The sequence below is a fragment of the Camelus dromedarius genome, unplaced genomic scaffold (assembly GCF_036321535.1).
Source record: "Camelus dromedarius isolate mCamDro1 unplaced genomic scaffold, mCamDro1.pat HAP1_SCAFFOLD_117, whole genome shotgun sequence".
In the NCBI taxonomy this organism is placed as follows: domain Eukaryota; kingdom Metazoa; phylum Chordata; class Mammalia; order Artiodactyla; family Camelidae; genus Camelus; species Camelus dromedarius.
The window spans coordinates 887,111-905,883 of record NW_026989731.1 but is presented as its reverse complement, the minus strand read 5'-3'; the positions used below and the strand labels follow the sequence as shown (position 1 = coordinate 905,883).

At 42.6% G+C, this 18,773-nt stretch overlaps 1 long non-coding RNA gene across 2 annotated transcripts in view; it reads left to right on the top strand.

The window, feature by feature from the left end:
* The window catches only part of LOC135320482 (uncharacterized), a 60,617-nt gene extending 42,391 nt beyond the window's left edge, over positions 1-18,226 (top strand). The window contains exons 6-7 of one of the 2 annotated variants that reach the window (XR_010379623.1): positions 13,979-14,192; positions 16,314-18,226. This is a non-coding gene — a long non-coding RNA (uncharacterized LOC135320482). Of the gene's footprint in view, positions 1-13,978; positions 15,912-16,313 lie in introns of those variants that run through there. The other variant, XR_010379622.1, reaches the window with a different exon arrangement.
* Positions 18,227-18,773: the final 547 nt, after the last annotated feature.

Below are 18,773 nucleotides of genomic sequence, written 5' to 3'. Positions count from 1 at the left end.
TTTTCAAAGTTCTATTTCCCATTGTAAGGTCGGGTTCTCAGAATAAAATTGCTGGTAAGATTTCCCACAGGGACAACACTATGGCATGAAGTCTTTGCCTCTACCATTCCTGTAATTTTCTCCATCACCCAAGAAAGCTGTTACCAGCCAGGAGGAGGGTCCCATTTTTGGAGTTGAAAGGTTCCTCATAAGAGTTTTACTTCTATTCCGAAAAATTCAATGGAGGTAACCAAATCGAGGACAACATTAGACCAGCCTCTTACCTAACCACTTAGTCCTGAACCCAGTGTCTTACAACTGGGACCCACTCAGGACGTTTTCACTGGGTGAGTATTTTCCTGGTATGTTTCCACCAGCCCCACTTCAGACGTCTCCTCAAGGTGGGTGTTTCCTGTTATCTTTCAACCAGGCCCCACCCAGTATGTCTCCACTGGGTGGGTTATTCCCCCCCAGTATCTTTCAACTGGAGGGCCAGGTACCTGGATACACCACAAAATAAAACTCAGGATCATCAACCAATTTGGGAGATCCGAGAACCAGGAGAGACTCACCCAAATTCATCTGGATTCCCCAAGGAGGCAGATGGGCACAAAGTGCCAATGCTGGTACCAAGGCTCCGGTAACTCTGAGAGTTCAGCTGGAGAGAAGTCTGCTCTGGGTCCCTTCCTGGTGTCCAAAACTTTTGACTGAAATACATGTGCAGCCTAAAAGTTAAGAGTTATGTTTTATTTGGCGGGAGGACTCGAGCCGGGATGACAGACTCTCAGATCACTCGGAGGGACTGTTCCCAAGTGGTTGAGGAGGAGCTAGGATATATAGGAGCTTTACAACAAAGACAAGGTTGTTGGAACAATAAAAGATTGCTTGTTATCTAAAGAAAGCCAGGTATCTCAAGTTCAAGAATTTAGTGCTTTTCCATGTATGGGAGGAAGCAAACATTTTGACTCACTGAATTCATTCTTTAGACAAGCACCTAGCTATCTAGGGCAAGTATCCTGTCCTTTCTTATTCTGAGTCTGCTCAGAGGGCACCGTTGTGAGTGGCTGTAGTGGCTGGGCTGCAGGCCTGTCTTCACTGGGGTGTGTTGGCAGCCACTGATGATTTGGTTTCAGCATTCTTTGTTTACTTACATGGTTGCAGTATTTTCATTCACACTGTAGTATTTTCGGTCACAGAATGATTATGGATAATCTGCAAACTTGGAAAGCAACCGAGATGGAATTACTTCAGGTACCTTCTAATTTAATAAGCCGTGTGCAAACATAAACATGGAGGAAGCATACAAAAGGATTTGGTGGTGTAGGGAAGGTGTTCTGCACATTACAGGAGAAGGCAGAATTCCTTTTCTTTTTGGGCAGGGACGTAAGCCCACCTTTCTTTTCTGTAGTGGTTCCTGAGAACAGTATATGGTAATTAATGAACATTGAGAAACTGTGCCAAACATTGCATTCAAGAGCTGGCCGGCTGCAAACTTGTGTATTGGACAGGTGGATTTCATAGGCAAGTGGTCAGGTGGATGGGAGAGAGATGGATCCCAGGCCTGGGCCCAGATTCAGGTTTAAATCGCCATTTCCTCACCATGGGGCCTTGGACTAGAATGTAACCTCTCCTAACCTGTTGGTGAATCTGTGAAATGGGCATGATAATATTGGTTTCTACCTGGGGTTGTTGTAAGTTGTAAAGAGTATTATAGCACACATGAAGCACTTAACACACTGGCACTTAGCAGTGTTCACTGTGTGTGGACATCCCGCTTCGCGTGTGTCAGAGTCGTAAAGGCAGCATTTGTCTGTTGAGGATGCACTGATAGCCCCTTGAATAGGTTGTGAATTTGGTTATTTCCTTTTGGTAAATCTGTGTGCCATGGGCAGTTATTTTCATGGACAGATGAGGAATCTCAGGGTAAAGAAGACTGTGTAATTTGCCCAAAGTCAGACCATAATTTTGGGTGCAGGGGCCTCAGTTCAGCATAGGCCCCTGGGCCTTCTGCCCTCTCCTTTCAGCACCTGAGCCAGATGTGTGCTCGGCTGTCTCCCAGCCCAGAATATCCAGCAGGGAGGAAGACATACCTGGCCCTGTGCTGCTTGAGCAAAACTCCGGGGTGGAGGCAGTTACAAAATGGATAAACATAAAAACAGATGACTGCAAACTGTGATCAGCTCTGAGAAGGAAAGGAACAGACCTCGCCGTGCAGCACTGGGAGCTTACCCGTCGGGGCTGCTCTGGGGGCGTTCATCTCAGCTAAACAAGCTCTGCTGCTGCACAAAGGCAGGAAGGCAGGGCACGTGTGACCAGGTAGACTGGGCCTCGTTAGTCATACTCATTCCCCATTAAGCGGCAGCTGTCATGGGCACTTACCTAGTAAACAGATGTTGGCCATAATCATCACGCACTTTGCTTGGTAGTTTTATTGGCCCCAACTTTGAGATGAGGTCATTGAAGCTGGGGAGTTTGCTGCATGCCCGTGATTACCGTGAAAATACCCCCACTGGTCTTTCAACCTAGACTGGCGTGGCTGTCATGCCCCAGCCCTGTGAATGGCATCGTGTAGCTTCTCCCAAGTGGCCCAAATGACTGATATTGATTTTCTTAATTCGTAGGAAATGGTATGTGACAGTAGGAGAAAAAGGTAGTAAGAAATTGTTTGGAAAACTAGAAAAAAATTCAATTCTTCCCCAGCTGGGGGAGCGTAAGCTCTGTCACACACTCCACTCACTGCCTGTCACCTCCTCCCTGCAGACTCCGTGTTCAGAAGCCACTCTGAGCCTTTGAAGAACATTTTGCCTCATGACACTGTTGACTAGGACCTGCGACCTCTCTGTCCCTGGTTAACAGTCTATTCAAAGCCATTTAAATTTTATGCAGGCTCCTCCGCTCAGATGTAAGAATAGCCTCTTTAAACTTCTTGATGCAGCGCCTTAATGTTGATCTTGTGAAGGAAACCTAGTCAAAACCTGGGATGTATGCACATAGTGACCGTAAACTCAGCACTTTGTGAAGTTCAGAATCAGATGGGTGGGAGACTCAGGAAAGGCTTTTTAAGGTAGAAAGGGGAAAGTGAAAGGACGCAGGCTGTGTAAGACTGAAACATCTCGGTCCCAGCCAGCAAGGCACCTGCGTTCAGGATGGTGGGTGGAGAGTGCAGAGTTGTCACAAAGAAAGAAGTGGTGGGATGGGAGGGAGGACAGTTAGGTACTTTACTGGGGAGGGAAATAGTGGGCTGAACATTTCCTGGTTGAACAAGAGGACTGTGACATGATGTGCTTGTATTTTGGAGAGAAGGGTTTTGTGGGGACAGGCCTAGGGAGAACGCTCTGTGGCTGGGGAGTCAGCACAACAAAGAAACATAGAGAACAGGGCAGACCCCAGGGCCCCTGCTGGGGGAGAGGCTGCCCACCAATTCGAGCCCTTGGGGCTGCTTCTGTCCCTTAGCCGGGGCCTTAGAGCTCCCTTCACAACCCAGTCCTGTTGATACTAGAAAAAATAAGTGGGGCATGAGAAGGGCTGTGTCCCAGGCTTTGGTTGAGCCCCTTGGGTGTGCCCTGCCAGATGTGGGTACTTGGCTTCATGCAGGAAAGTATTCAAGGGCAAGCCACTGTTGAGTAAAGGTAGATTTATTCAGAGAGATTTGTTGAAAGGCAAGAGATATTCCACGATGTGTGGGGGTTTGATGCTCAGATTAAAAGTATGTACACACTCTACAGAGTGTGGGCCTTCTCTGAAACGGGAGAGAGAGGTGTGACCCCTAGGCAGTGCTGTGTTGCTTGTATTCATGGGCTTGGTGGTTTCATATGCTAATAAGTAGAAGGACCAGCCTAAGGGTAAGGGGCTGGAATTCACAGGGAGTTGGCCATTTCCCACCCTTTGACCATTTTTGTCTAGCCTTGGGACTGCCATGGTGCCTGGGGGCTTGTTATTCACCATGTTACTATTACAACGGGTGTGTAATGAAGCTCAAGATCTGCTAGAACTTAAATCTCTTCATCCTGAGCCTCAAGGCCTATTGGGGGTTGAATCCTTCACCATTTTGATGTTAATTGCTTTGGCCTTCCTTGAATGGCTGTGCTCTGCCCCCTTCCATCCTGTCTCACTGTGATGACACAGAGAGAACAAAGGCCCGGCCCTGGCTGTGCTCCTGCATTTAACAGGGGGAGGGGTGGGGTAGGCTGAGGATGACTCTGGGTGGTGTGAAAGATGTTTCAGATTTTCCCACGTGGGACATGGGGACCTGCCAGCTGCACCGCAGATTTATCTCACGGGCATTATCGCTTGTGTCACTCATTTGTTTCTATTTTTCTTTTTTTTTTTTAAGTATTTAATCTAAATTTAATATCAGGGTTTTTTAGGAAACAAATTTCTCTTTTTATTTTCTTTGGGGCTCTTTTTGGGGGGGTAGGTAATTAGGTGTATTTATCTGTTAGTGGAGGCCCTGGGGCTTGAACCCAGACCCTGTGTATGCTATACACACGCTCTAACACTGAGCTCTACCACCCGCCCCTTCATCTTTTTCTTTTTGCTTTAGCTGCCAAAAATCTTACAGCTGAATTTCTAGTCGGCCTTTAACACTTACCCTGACTTCATGGCATCCATTTTTATGACTTTACCTCCCCCTGGTTTCATTTAAGTATTGAATCTCCATTTTCTTTTCACTCTCACTTTTGTCTTTTTGTTGTTATTGTTGTTAAGCTGTGTTTAAAAAATTGTTTAAATTCTCTTTTAGCAGGAGGCTGAAAGTAAATAAATATGTAAATAAACATCACACTTAAATGCTTTTATACATTCTAAGCTGTTTAGTAGTTACTTAAAAACTGGACTGATATTAAAGTTATAATATTTTTACATTATTTTTTAATTTTTTCAAAAGGTATAGCTGATTTACAATATATGTTTCAGGTGTACAATAGTTGCTCCATTTATAGTTATTGTAAAACATTGACTGTATTGCCTATGTTGTAAGATACATCCCTCTAGCGTGTTTATGTTACATGTAGCAGCTTGTATAAGAAAGTTGGGTAACACAGAGTCTGGGGCATTGCTGTGTCTGACTCAGGTTCCAGGTCACCCTGCCTGTCAGACCCCAGGCCCTCACAACTGTCTGCAGGGCAGCGAGTGGAGGCAGCTCTCATCAGCGCTGGTACCAACCTCTGAGTGGCAGTGACAGCAGTGACTGTCTGTGGACGTGCAAAGTGTTGTTCCAGGAGATTTACATGCATTTCTTCATTTATTATTTAAAGCCCTCCTGTGAGGGATCGTTTTAGGTTTTTAATGAATAATACACTTTATTTTTAATTTAATAGACTTCAAACTTCCGGAAAATTTACAGGAGTAGTACAATGAACACTTAGATACACTTCACCTAAAAGGGCAGTATTTGTCCTTTTGTGTCTGGCTTACTTCAGCATACTTTTTTAAGGTTCATCCATGTTGTAGTCTGAAACAGTAATTTATTCTTTTGGTTTAATAATATCTTTTTTCTTTTTCTTTTTTTTGTTTTTGGTCTATTTAAAAATAGTTTCATTGAAGTCTAGTCAGTTTATAATGTTGCATCAGTTTCTTGTTTACAGCACAACACTTCAGTTATATAGGAATATACATGTATTCATTTTCATATTCTTTTTCAACATAAGTTACTATAAGATATTAAACATATTTCCCTGTACTATACAGTATAAACTTGCTGTTTATTCTATACATAATCAGTATCTGCAAACCTTGAACTCACAAGTTATCCCTTCCCACACCGTCTCCCCTCTGGTAACCATAGTTTGGTTTCTATGTCTCTGTGTCTGTTTCTGCTCTGTAGATAAGTTTCTCTTTCCTTTTTTTTTTAAGATTCCACATATGAGCGATCTCATATGGTATTTTTCTTTCTCTTTCTGGCTTACTTCTCTTAGAATGACATTCTCCAGGTCCATTCATGTTACTGCAAATGGCATTATTTTATTATTTTTTTATGCCTACGTAGTAGTCTATGGTATAAATATACTGCAACCGCTTTATCCAGTCATCTGTCAGTGGACATTTAGGTTGTTTCCATGTCTTGGCTATTGTAAATAGTGCTGCTGTGAATATTTGGGGGAAGGTGTCTTTTTGAATTAGGGTTACTTCTGGATATATGCCCAGGAGTGGGATTGCTGGGTCATAGGGGAAGTAAATTTTTTGTCTTTTGGTGAATCTCCATACAGTTTTCCACAATGGCTCCACCAAACTTCATTCCTAGCACAGTGTAGGAGGGTTCCATTTTCTCCACAGCCTCTCCAGCATTTATTGTTTGTGAACTTCTGAATGATGGCTATTCTGACGGGTGTGAGGTGATACTTGATTGTAGTTTTGATTTGCATTTCTCTGATAATGATATTGAACATTTTTTCATGTGCCTATTGGCCATTTGTATGTTTTCATTGGAGAAAAGTTTCTTTAGCACTTCTGCCCATTTTTGGATTGAATTGTTTATTTTTCTTTCTTATGAAGTGTAAAAGCTGTTTATATATTCTGGGAATTAACCCCTTGACAGTCTCATTGAATGTAAATATTTTCTCCCATTCCATAGGCTGTCTTTTTGTTTTGCTTACTGTTTCCTTTGCTGTGAAAAAGCTTGAAAGTTTAATTAGACCCCACTTGTATATTTTTGCTTGTATTTCTATTGCTTGAGTAGACTGCTCTAGGAGAACATTGCTGAGATGCATGTCAGATGTTTTGCCTACGTTTTCTTCTAAGAGGTTTGTAGTGTCTTGTCTACATGTTTAAGTCTTTAAGCCATTTTGAATTTATTTTTGTGTGTGCTGTGAGGGAGTAGTCTAACTTCATTGATTTACATGCAGCTGTCCAGTTTTCCCTACACCATTTTCTGAAGAGGCTGTCTATACTCCATTGTATGTTCTCACCTCCTTTGTCAAAGATTCAATGACCAAAAGTTTTTGGGACTATTCTTGATAATTTTTTTACCCATTCATTGATGGATGGACATTGTTTGTAACTTTTGGCTACTCTGAATGATACTGCTATGAATATTGATGTGCAAATTTTTGTGAGAATATGTTTTCATTCTGTTGGCTGTACAGTTGGCCCTCCATATCTGTAGTTTCCACTTCATGGATCCAGATGGCTGGTTGTAAAGGGACTCGAACATCCTTGGATTATGGAATCCAGGGTGGTGGGTTCCTGAAACCAATCCCCCGAGGATACTGAGGGATGACCCTATATGTAGGAGTAGAATTGCTGAGCCATATGATAACACTAAACTTTTGAGGAAACACCAGACTTTTCCAAAGAAGCTGCACCATTGCCCATTTCCAATGGCTGCATATTGAGGGTTCCCATTCCTCTGCCTCCTGACCGACAATTGTTATTGTCCGTGTTTTGATTATAACCATCCTAGTGGGTGTAAAATGAGATCTCATTTTGATTTTGATTTGACTAGTGATGCTGAGCATCTTTTTATATGCTTATTGGCCATTTGTGTATCTATTTAATTCCTTGGTAAATTTAAAAATTGGGTCGATTTTCTTTGTATTGGTCAGTTGTAAACATTTTTTTTATATCCTGGATACTAGTCTCTTATTAGATATATGCTTTGCAAATTTTTTCTACTATTCTGCAGATTGTCATTCCACTTTACTTTTTTTAAACATTAAGACAATTCCTTTATAGGGGAGGTAATTAGATTTATTCATTTATTTTATTTATTTATTTATTTTTTGCCAAGCATGCACTCTATCACTTGAGCTACCCACTTCCCCTTTCATTTCATTTTCTTGATGATGTCTTTTGTAACAAGTGGTTTTAATTTTGATGAAGTCCAGTTTATCTGGTTTTTTTTTTTTATCACTTCTGCTCTTGGTATTGTATCTAGGAAACCATAACCTATCCTAGGACCACAAAGATTTATACTATGTCTTCTTTTAGAAAGTTTATAGGTTTAGATTTTACGTTTCTGTCTGTGATCCATTTTCAATTAATTTTTATTTGTTATATACAATAGGGGGTTTCAGATTCTAAATTCATTCTTTTGCCTGCAGATACCCAGCCTTCCCTGCACCATTCGTTGAATAGACTATTCTTTCACTGCAGTGTTGTTGGCACACTTGTTGAAAACTGATTGTAAATATAAGTTTCCCCCCTGGAATTTTTACTGTGTCTCATAGATTTATGTACCCAAACTTATGACAGTACCATAATGACTTCAGTACTATAGATTTGTAGTAACATTTAAAGTGAGTCCTCCCACTTTGCTCTGCTTCTTCAAGATAGCTTTGGCTGTCCTGGGCCCCTTGCACTTCCATATGAATTTTGGGATCAGTTTTTCAATTTTTGCAAAGAAGTCAGCTGGAATTTTGATAGCGATTCCACTGAATTTGTAGATCACTTTGGGGAGTCTTAACATTTTTAACAATATTGTCTACTATTCCATGAACATGGGATGTCTTCCGTATATGTAGATCTTCTAAAATTTTTTCAGTGATACTTCAAATTGTTCAATGTACAAATCTTGTAAATTTTTGTTAAATGTATCTCCCATTTTATTTTTAATGCTGTTGTAAATGGAAAGGCTGAGCTTCTTAAGGGTGGGACTATATATCAATTTGTTTATTTCTAGGATTCCTACACATCAAATACACTAGGTTTATATTTGCTTCATAAATCTATCCACAACTCTTCCCTCCCCTGTGTTTTAAAAAACCAAGACCCAGGTTAAACTACCTGAACACCTATGTGGAAGTGAGAAATGAGACCCTTGGGTGGGGCTTTGTGCAGATGATACTGAGAACTTATTTAGGATGGCTTCATCTTAATTTCTTTTAAACAATCCTTTCAGTGTATATAGTCAGATACATTAAGAACATGCCCTTTTGATGTACAGAGGAGCTAAGACTATCATTTTCAAATAATTTCTAGTGAGAATGTTGTACTTGAAACCTAATTTGTATCTATCTTTGAAGATTTATGTTTCAGGAGCTTTGACTAAAGAACACCTGTCTTTATTCAATAACGACAACTAAATGCTCAAACAACATGTAAGAGTTTGAGCTGTAACTGGAGGCAGCGCTTACCTCTCCCAATACACTTGTGCTGATCTGCTCAAAAGGGTTCGTCCAACTGTTTGTCAGTAGTCTGTTGGACAAAGCCATAAATCATTGATTTAAGGTTGCTGGAATGCAACATATTCTTATTAATACTAAGTAAGCCCATATTGAGTGCTTACTGTATGTTGGGAATTGTCCCTCAGACTCACATGAGTTTTATTTCTCTGAAAACCTTACATATTTCCTTGTTATTCCCACTTTACAGATAAGGAGACTGAAGATTAAGTCTTCTCTCTTTTTGGGGGAGCTCATTATCAATGACTGGAAGTTGTAAGGAAAAAGATATTGATTCATCCTGAGAAAATATTTTTCTGAGAGTCAGCATTTTAGAGGGTGACCACTGAAGAGGGTGATCATTGTTAGAGTGAGACGAGCCCCGTGTTGTACGGAGTCAGCATCCCAGTCCTGGACACGGCACTGTGCTGCGTGGTGGGTGAGGCGGCGTGGCCGCGCAGGGAACGAGGATGCCGGGCCGTTGGGCTGTGCTCAGGCCTGGTGAGGCTTTCTCTGAAGAGCAGTGGACCATCATTGACAGATTTTAATTAGGGGGGTGGGGTGCTCTCGTAGATCACTTTTGTGTTTGTAGAATGCTTGCAAACATTCAGTAGGCTCGGCAGAAAGTGATGTGACGAATCAGAGTAGGGTGGCTGCGAGGTGTAGCAGTGTTCAATTTTCAAGTGGTTTTCAGTCCCATGTTTGTGGCTCAGTAGACGTGTCACTTTGGATGACGCACTCAAGGAAGTGAAACAATTTATTTAATCAATTGAAGCAGTGATGTACCCAATTCCCAGGACTGTTGTGGAGATCCAGTGAGATAACATTCGCACAGTGTGCAGCGTGGTCCCCAGCCCAGAGTCAGTGCTGAGGGAGTGCCTGTGAATACCTGGTAGGTCAGGTGTCGGTGGTGGTTCTCGGTGACTGAGGAAATCTGAGCCCTGAAGGAGGGGTCCAGTCACATCTGTGAGTGATGGGCCTGAGCTGGGAGGGGCAGAGAGACCTTCCCTCCCAACCAGGGGCCCTGGGCAGGACGGCTATGGGAGGAGCACCGTGAAGTCAGCTCTTTTCAGGTGGAGTTGGAGTTGCTCTTGAGACATCTAAGTGCAGTGTCACGAGCTCACAGAGGAGGTCTGGGCCCGGGCTGTGCATTTTCCTATAATCTCAATCCCTGAGGACGCCGAGGTATTGATCGCTGAACGTGAAGTATTCTTTACAGGACAAGTGAATAGTAGTATCATCTCTGTCATCAAAGCTCACGTCTCTTTATACATAACCCACTTTGTTAATTGGATACTTACAGGGCGGTTCTTCACCGCCCTCCCCTAGGCTCAGGCTCCACAGTAAAGAGCTGGTGAGCCTCCCTCTTTTCCAGAAGTAGACACATTTAGCTGGTAGCCTTCTATACCTCGCCAGACATAGAATTTTAATTTGTTGTTTTAATTCTATTATCTGTTGGTCATCTCCTGACAGGAGAGACGTTTTACCTCATGGTCATGTTTCAATTAGCTGTTACTGAGAATTGCTGATCTGATCCATAGTGTATGTATTATATTAACTTTGTAGAGTACTTATCATTTTTCTTTCTTTGCCCTTAAATTTTTTTTGCCCCTTCAAGTTTCTATCCTATTTCGGGCCTTATTTTTTTTAATTAAAAAATGTGTGTTAGTAGTTAAGAAAACAAAAGCAAAGAAACAATGCACATGATACCTAAGTTTAGAAAATATCTATTGTGTTTTCTGTCTCGGCAATGGAGTGTTCTAGAAACTCGTGAAAACGTTCATTACACAAGTTCCTTAAAATGCTGATTAAGAAATAATTCCTTCCTTCCTCATCTTTCAAGCTGCACAGCTAATTTTCAAGAAAGTGAGGGGAAATCCTCAGAATCCAAGTCATATCAGAAAGCAGGGATTCTGGGAGATACGTGAGACTTAGAATCCCTGGGGTGCCGGTTGGCTCCTGAACTGAGTGTTAGTTGCCCTGGCAGGAGGGCGGGAGGTGAGCCCCGGGCCTCTCACACTGGGAGTTGGATGGCTCATCCTATGTAAGGCCAAGCACATCCTGAGAATCCTGTTTAATAAAGGGTGAATTAGAAAGAAAGAAAAATATCATTCCTCAAGGCAAGAAATTAAGGAAAGTCAATTTTTGGGGATGCAGGGAAAAATAACAAATCCAAAGTAAGGATTTAGTTTAAAGCTGTTCTGGCATGAGAGTGACCACAATCTCCTGGCAGAAAATCACAGCTCCTCCCGGAATGAGAAGTTGTGTTTTGAATGAAACAGTGAACAGCCATTCCTAAAAAGGCCTCCTGAGTCTTCTGGATCAAGATACTAGACCCAAACAGCTCTCTTCCAAGGTCTCATTTAAATAACCAGAAAGGTTTTAAAGGAAAGAAGCCATAATCATAGTTCTATTTATTGACATTAGTATATGCTAGGAATTCAGAGGTGACTATGGAGTTGTCTCCTCTTTTATGGACCTTACTTTCTGTTTGACATAGTTGGGGAGCTGGGTGGAGGGAGGTTTTAGTCTGTTGCAATTAGCTAGGAAAGGAAATTAAGAAAGCAGTGAAGGGTGGGTGAACTTTTTAGCTGAGGACAGTCCTGTTCATTTGGCTTTTAATTGCAGGCTCGATGAGTTTTCACTGGAGGGAATTGATCTTACAGAAAATGGACTTAACTCAGGCCTCTTCAGAATGGACAAATGAACCTGGAGAAAGACAGTCAAATCTGTGCAGACATTGAAGTTCACGTGAACGTGCTGTATCCCTGAGCCAAAGATAGGACAAGTAGGCAGCACTTCTTGAGGACAGAGGGGTGGTTTTTAAGGTTCTCCAAGAATGAATCCCAGGGAACCGGGATGGCCAGTTGTCAAACTGTGACTTTGCTTTTTGGACGGTGTGCCCACCAAAGGTATTTTCCGTTTATTAGTTTTCATTTCTCTTAAATACATCTCAGGTGATGAGGACGTGGGCACAAGCATTGGACGCCATGTCGAGGAGACTTTGGATACCTGCTTAGAAGAGCGGGCACAGCTGCGGCTGCGTCATACATCTTGCCGCCCACCCCGTTGCCCGGCTCCGTGATCACGGCAGGGTGGTTCCTTGATGACCTGTCCATCTCCTTTGTGACATTGTAACCCACCAAAAACCGGAGCGTATTAGCTTGGCTTTGTTCTTTTCCATCCTTCTCTTTGAATGGACTGATAGTGGACCCAGTTATGTTAGCAGATGTTTTACAAGTAGGGCTCTCAGTACAAACCTTGTAATCCCCGCTGTGTGATCTAGAGAAGAAAGTTACATTCTTTCCAAATTGTTTTGATGCACTTATGTGGGAAAATGGTGTACGTTTGAATATGTATTTCCTCTCTGAATCATCATGGCTAGAGATGAATGTGGGCAGACATGGAATGTGTTTTCTGTATTTGAACTGTATGGTCCCCTAAATTCTCCCCAGCTTTTTAAAGTCATCACTGGAGTGTTACCTCCAGAGTGTCCCAAAGCATCCACCACTGCCTGTTCTTCAGACACTGTGAGTTTCCAAGTTGGAGAAGGCTGCTAGCTGGTGAGGCATTCTCTGGCACATCTCTGGCTGGCTGATGTGGGCTTAGCACCCAAGACTTGGCAGACAGTAACTAACCACGATCACTTCCATTTCTGGGACACTCATGAAGGATTTTATACGTATGCTAGTGGCATACGTTATTTCAATTAGTTTTCCCAACAATCATAATTAGATTTTTTCACCTCTATTAATAAGTAAACTGTCAAAGCGAGTGACGTGCAGACTTTGGACTGGAACACGGGTCTTTCTGATCCCAGTCTCTGTTCCCTCCCCGACCTATCCTTCCAGATGGCCAGGAGACTCTTCCTCAGTCTTGAGTTTCCTGCTGATATTACCACTCTCTTTGTTTCTAGGAGAGGAAAAGAAGTCTAAACTTACTTTCCAGTTGAAAATGGAATGGAGAGTTAACGTTGGAAGCCGGGAGAGTCTGTCCTGTGATGAAGCGGCCTCCTAGCCACTTCCACTGGGACGTCACGTCACTGTCTGGGCCCCTTGCTCAGCCTGTGCACAGGTGACAGCGCAGATGTGCCGAGCAGTCCTCCCGGACAGGGCAGTGGGTTGGAAAGGAGTTTGGGGATTTGGTTTCATTTCATAGGTTTCTGAGGGCCTTGGCCTGGCACTTCGAGTGGGACCATTCCCTGTCCCACATACTCGTGCTCTGGGCCCGTGCAGGCCTGATGTGGCCTCAGCCTGAGGCTCAGGGCCCGTGGTGAAGTGGAGAATTTTAGTCCAGGGTCTGTGGAGGCTCTGACAATTCTGGGTCGTGGGACATTGTCCAGGATGATAATAATTCTTCCCCGAGTTTCAGATTTCCTTGCCTGTGAGACGGGGTAGTAATAGTTTCTGAGATGATTGTAATGATTCAGTAAGGGGCGCAGCGTGTGCTGGCAGGTAGCTGGTGCTTAAGGAGCAGAAGTCGCAGTCACTCTGTCAGCCTCTCACTGTGTGCTCTGTGCTTTGAGAAGATGTGTATTTGGTGAAAGTCCTGCCCAAATACTAGGGTCTAGATGAAACGTTGTTCCTTTACTTTCCCTTTCTTTTGCTCCTTCCTTTCTCTGCGTCTCATGTGTAGGGAGCAGATTCCTCTGTTTCAGGGAATACAGGCCTTTCTAGGAAAAGGACAGGATGAACGTGGATAGGTGGGGCCGGAGGGGGTCTGGAGCATCTGCACAGCGCTGCTTCCCTGCATTTCTGCATCCGGTCCCATCAGTGCACGAAGTCAGCCTTCCTCTTCCTTCCTGTGTCAGGTCTCTGTTTTATGGGAAAACATTTTTTACGTGTCTTTTTTCACTTACATGTTTCGTTCAGATGCTTGTTGCTTTTTTCCCTGTGCTTCAGCGTTCCTAGGAGAGAATTCAGCAGTGCAGCATCCTCTCCGAGCTCTATGAGTTGATCGGCTTCCACTGCAAGTCCGTCTTCTTCAAGTGGGTGGCCCCCGTGCAGCGCGTGGCCCCCGGCATCCCGGAGCCTGGCGGGAAGGCCTGCTACCGACTCCTTCTGCAGACGCTTCCTGGCTACAGTCTGTCACTGATTCTGCAGGACTTCAACAAAGGTTTTGGGACTAAAACATTGCTTCAGTCCGATTAACCATGCCTTGTTTGGGCCCTGCTCTCCTGTCTCAACAGGGTGAATTGTGATTCGTGTAGAGCAGGACACAGCAGACTTTTTTCTGTCAAGGGCTTGGGAGTCAATATTTCAGGATCTGCAAACCTCCTGATCTCTGGTGCAGCTGCTCAGCTCTGCTGTTCAGACGCCAGAGCAGCCGGAGAGTCCACACACCCACAGAGCTTTATTCACAGCAGTGGCTGGGGCTGGATTGGGTGTATGAACTGCAGTTTGTCCCCACAGCCTCCTCACTATTGACGCCTGTACCTGAGCGTGCATTTGCGACAATGGGTGAACCTACACTGACACGTCATCATCACCAAGAGCCCATACTTGACACTAGGATTTACACTTGGTGGTGTGCACTCTGTGGGTTTGGACAGATGTACAATGACACGTTTTCTACCATCACAGCATCATACAGAGTAGTCTGTCTTAGTGACCCTAAAAATGCTCCTTGCTGCACCTCATTCATTACTCCTTCCCCTCTAGCCTCTGACAGTAACTGATCTTTTAGTCTCTGTGGTTTTGCCTTTCCCAGAACACCATACAGTTGGAATCAGACAGTTGCAGAATCTTCCCAGATTGGCTTCTTTCACTTAGTAATATGCATTTAAGGTTCCTCCATGTCTTTCCATGCCTTGATAACTCATTTTATTTTAACACCATAAATAGTCCATTTTCTGCCTGGACCACAGTTTATTTATCCATTCACCTACTGAAGAACAGCTTAGTTGTTTCTGAGTTCTGGTGATTATGAATAAAGCTGCTATTAACATCTGTATGCAGATTTGTGTGTGGACGTAATTTTCCATTTTGTTCAGTAAACACCAAGGAGCACAGTTGCCAGATCATATGGTAGGAGTACGTTTAGTTTTGTAAAAAATTGCCAGACCGTCTTCCAAAGTATCTGGGCCATTTTTCATTCCCACCAGCAATGCAAGAAAATTCCTGACGCTCCACATCCTCACCAGCATTTGGTGCTGTCAGTGTTCTGAGTTTTGGCAGTTCTGACTGGTGTGCAGTGATAACTCACTGTTTCAGTCTGCAGCCCCTTGATGACAGATGCTGTGGAGCATGTTTCCATAGATTTCTTTGGCATCTACTTTCCATGTTGAGGTGTGTGTTGAGGCATTTTGCTCATTTTTTAAGCAGGTTATTCATTCTTCTTGTTGAGTTTAAAGAGATTTTGGTGTATTCTGGATATCAGCCCTTTATCAATGTGTCCCTGCCCTTCACCTGCAGCACCGGAGTTGTCCTTTGGGTCTCAGTGGAGTGTCAGCTCTTCAAAGAGGTTCCCTGTCTTCCCTCACCTAAATACTGTCCTTGAACTTTTCACTTTCATTGACTCACTTTGTTCTTTTTAAATAGCATTTCCCATAATTTGTAAGTACATTAAAAAAAAGGCAATGATTGAACACTGCCTCCCCCACCAGGCTGTGTGCCCTGTGAGAGCAGAGACCCTGTCCCCACTCACCATGTCCCATGACAGCACATGTCACATGTCCATGTAAATGTGTGTAACGTGGGGCCAAACCTGATGAGCAGCTATGACGACATGTGTTGGCTACCATTCATTGAATAGAGTTTGTTTCTTGATCTTAATTTTAAATCACATGAATGAAACATGTTTCTTTTGAAAAATAAAACAACAAAGCACACCTCCGTGTGATTGGTACTTTCTACTTAGCCTTCTGACCCAGGAGGGGACGTTCACCATCATTTTGTGGAGGAGGTTGGGGAGGTAAAGTAGGAGAGTGAGATCAAATAAAGTAAAAATGATAACAATCAGCTGGCTTTATTTTCACTAAGACAAATGTTACTTTAAACCATACCTCAGCTGTTGTTCTGTTGTTTTAAACACTTCTCATAGAATTAAATGGAAGCCCACTAAACCCTGAAAGGGAAATTATGTGCTCAGGTCCTGAAAAGTGTTTATGTCTATTTCTTGAAATGCACATTTTCCCTGCTGGTTACAGAATGTCATGGCGGGAACACAGCCGTGAGCTGTGTGTGTCTGCCAGCTTCACGGGCGGCTCACTGTCATTTTCATTTTCTTGTGTTGCAGTGTATGAAGGTTTTCCATCAGACTGTTTGCTCAGCCCCTTCCTGAATGAGGGATTGAATTTTCCACAGGAAATCTTATGGAAGAGAGTGACAAGGCACATGGGTTTCCCAAAAAGCAATAGTTGTTGTAATAAACTCTCACATTGGTGAACTTTTTGAATACAAGCGAGTTGAAAATTTTATCACTAGGTCATATGCCACAAATCTGTCTTAAGAATAAAAAGATTCAGATTTTATAGAAGAAGCAGTTTGAATCAAGTATAAATTACAATTTGTACACTAGTTGGTGTTAGAACATGTACTCACTCTTACCATAATTGCCTGTGGTAGGAACTGGATCATTATTTGTTTATTTAAAAAAAATCCTCAAGGTTCTACTTGCCTCATTCTTGATGCGGCAGTGCTGAGGTTAGTTAAGTTGGGACATTTAGAATTCTTGGCTAGGTTTTCAGGACATTGATTTCAGCCTCTTTATCTTTTTTAGAATCTCTTCTTTGTGTCGGTCTTTGGTCTTTTGACAATGTGGAAATACTGCACAGATCAGTCTTTCCCTTTTTCCTGTCTTTATGGGAAAAGATTTCTGTAAGACACACTACTAGGACATTAAGCATTTTGTGTGGGGTAAGTTTGGTCGGCTCAAAGGATTTCAATTAATACGTATTAATACTTGCTATTCAGCTAAAGATAAGAAAATTATAAAATAACTTAATTATACATCAATAAATATAGTACAATAAGCCCATCACCCAGATTAAGGAATTCACAAACATTTCCATATTTCCTTTATTCAGACCTTTGTTCTTTTACTTGTCCTTTGTTGAAGTATTTGACAGCAAATTCAAGAAAACATGTCATTTTACCCTATGTACTCAAGTAGGCATGTCTGAAAAATGAGGGCCATTTCTTTGATCAGGTTTTTCCATTTGACTTATGTGCTCGTTAAGTACCAGCTGTATCAGGCATCTCACTAGGCATTAGGAATCCTTGGGGCAATGAGACAGTCCTGGCTCCCAAGGAAGTTAAGGGCTGATGGAAGAAACCAACACAGGAGCTTAGGTGCCTCACCTAAGGTCCCTGCGGGATGACAACAATTGGAAAAAATTTGTGCACAATACAGTGGGATTCACAGAAGGGACTGGTCAGACTAGTAGGGCAGGCCATGAGAGAGGCGGTCAGCAGGGCTACAAGAGGAGGAATCATTTGATCAGAATCTGAAATCTTTTCTGCCAACCTTCCTACCAAGCCCTAGGGCCCATCACACACAACCCTGTGCTGTAACTGTTTTTGATTCCTGTTACCACGTCTCCTTCAGGAAGGATTTTAAGGTGGAAAATATTTAAAATCAGTAATTGTTGCCAGAAGGGACATAGAACAAAGAACATGGAAACAACACAAATGTCCATCAGCACATGACTGGATAAAGACAAGGTGATACATATCTACAATGGAATACTACTCAGCCACAACAGATGCAATTTGCAGCAACATGGATGGACCTGAAGACTGTCATTCTAAGTGAAGTGGGGTGAAAAGAGAAAGAAAAATGCCATAAGACTTCATTTATGAGGAATCTAAAATTAATAGCAATAATAATAAGACCACAAATGAACTAATTGTTATTTTGATTTCTTGAATATGCTTAAGCACATATGACTGTCCTTTGTGATTGGATTACCATATTCTGTTTATTATTCTTTTGTAGTTGGCTTTATTCCTCTGGTAACTATGTAAGTTTAAAAATCTGAAACTCTAATCTGTTCTTAGAAACAATAATTAGTACATATATGTAACTAAAAAAATGCAGTATACTCTATACATGTATTTACATGCAATGTGTATGTGGAGTTGAACTGTAATAATTATACCTAATAATACTGAAAAAGGAAAAAAATAAAATAATATATAAAAAAACTAATCACCCCTCTTTAAATATTAAAACATTCAGTTCTGAGATTCTGTGAAAGACAGCATGGAAGTAGGTTTTTAAGATTTTCTCCTTGTTCCTCGGTGAGCAGCCTGGGCTGCACAGCTTGGCCGCCACAGGCGCCCAGGACTTGCCGGCTTGCTCCTCACTTGTTGGGAGGAAGATTAGCTGATTCAGGAATATTTATGCTCTTAGAAGTTGCTGAAAACCCCACAGAGCTTCTGTTTACATGGAGTGTATCTGTCAATATACCCCATTTTAGAAATTTGAACAGAAAATTTAAACCCAAGAACTGACAAGCACACGCTGCCCCAGCACGTGGTCAAAGCAGTGCTGTCACGGTGGCGTGTGTTGGTTCTAGAAAAAATGCACCATACACTCAAGAATGAGGGTGAACCCACAGATCTCATCTCAGCAATGCTATGAAGAGGTGGGACCCAAAGCCCCTAAAACAGTGCTGAAGTCCCCAGATGTCCCAGAACACACAGAGCCATGGGACCAAGAATCCAGTGTCTCATGGATCATCAGCCGTGGAGA